The sequence below is a fragment of the Cyprinodon variegatus genome, unplaced genomic scaffold (genome assembly GCF_000732505.1).
Source record: "Cyprinodon variegatus isolate N-32 unplaced genomic scaffold, C_variegatus-1.0 Scaffold725, whole genome shotgun sequence".
Classification (NCBI taxonomy): Eukaryota; Metazoa; Chordata; class Actinopteri; order Cyprinodontiformes; family Cyprinodontidae; genus Cyprinodon; species Cyprinodon variegatus.
Window position 1 is genome coordinate 114,974 of NW_015151178.1, and position 1,798 is coordinate 116,771.

The following is a 1,798-nucleotide window of genomic DNA, read 5'->3' on the forward strand; positions in this document are numbered from 1 at the left end:
ATCCACTGACAAACAGATCTGTTATGTGTTGAGGCTCTGATCCATTCAGTGATTTCTAGACTAACAGAAGGATTTTAAAGTCTATTCTCTGAGCTACAGGGAGCCAGTGGAAGGACTCCAGAACCGAGTTAATGCTCTACTTTCTTAGTTTTGGTGAGAACATGAGCAGCAGCATTTTTGGATTGCATTGTGGGTCAGTTATGGTTTCCTGGGTCTTTATTCTGATGTTGAACAAACAGACTATTACCATTACCCCCATAAGTTAATTAGTTTGAAGGTATGTTGGTGGCTGTAGGGAGGTTTGTGACTAAGAAATTTACATCTATCACTAAACATGAGGTCATAGCTGTTTCAAATGACTGTTAAGGCTGATGGACCTTTTCATAGAAAATGACTAACAAGGCCAAGCTTCAGGTTTATGTGTTTTCAGTTTTGGTTCCCACAAAACAAGACATAAGCAAATAACCATATAATGTGATAAAATCATAAAATGTCAAATGTGGGAGGAGCTGCTGTTCACTAAGGTGGATCTCTTTATAAGGCACACAGCAAGCGGCTGCAGGTCACTTTCATTTCAACTTCCACTGATCAACAGACAATAAAAGTCCAAGATGAAGGCAAAGAGAAGAAATGCTTCCAGCAGGAAGGATGGCGATAACAGCATCGAGGATTTCCACATCCGCCACTTAGCCCAACGAGGACGGGTGCAGAGGCTGTCTCGTGGGTGTTACAAAGAGATCCGCAAAATCCTGATGATATTCCTGAAAACCCTGATACGTTTTTCCATCATCCACACCGAGTCCTGCGGGAGGAAGACGGTGACCTCCACTGATGTGATTTTTGCTCTCAAGAGGATGGGCCACAGTCATACCGCTTCAAAGGTAGAACAAAAGCTTAAGGAGAACTCTGATGGGTCATCAGACTGAATTAAAACTGGCCATAGAGCAGGACTTTGAATTCATGAAGAAAAGAACTGGTTCTCTGAAGAAGATGACTGGAGTGAAGTTCTACAGGAAGAAATCCTGAAGTTTCTTGTTCTCTCAGTGTGATGTGCAATATCAATGAAACATAACTGAAACTGAAAGTAAAGGTTTTTAACTTAAATGTATTTTAAATCTTTCAAAGACTGTTTTATTCTATTAATTGTTAAAATATCTATAAGAACCAGGAAGGCATTAGTGTGACTGTTTAAAACCATGATAAAAGATTCACAAACTGTCAGAATTTAAAAATTGTTCAACAGTTTCTTCCTTTTTATTACTTTATTTTCCTTTGCCTGCATTTAATTGATCGCATTCTGTATTCATTCATGTTAATTAACCGTTTCCTGTCAAATGTAGCACATGGTTTATTGTGGGAAAGTTCCCAATTCCTAAAAAAATTAAACAAATCAATTCATTTTAAAACATTTGTTTCTTTTGTTGGTCTGTAGAGACCTATTATAGATCACATTAAATGAAACACAGCTTTTATTTTAGCTCTTAATTACTGGTTTTGTGAACATAATGGATTTCCATTGTTTGTAGTTTTGAGGTGAAGATTTATGGTTTGATTTGCTGATTTTATTGAATATAAATAAACAATACATCAAGTGAAGAAAACCTGGTTGGACTTCTTTCATTCCTCAGAAATGACCAACTCTTCATGCCATGGATGAACAATATGTTAGAGTTGTTGTTCCATATTGTCCCTGTAGCATTCCTTATTTTCACAGATTGGTCAGGTAAACATCCACCATGAGCAAAGTTGAATACTGATGAAGATTCTCAGTCATCCAGGTCATAGTCATTCCGTAAAA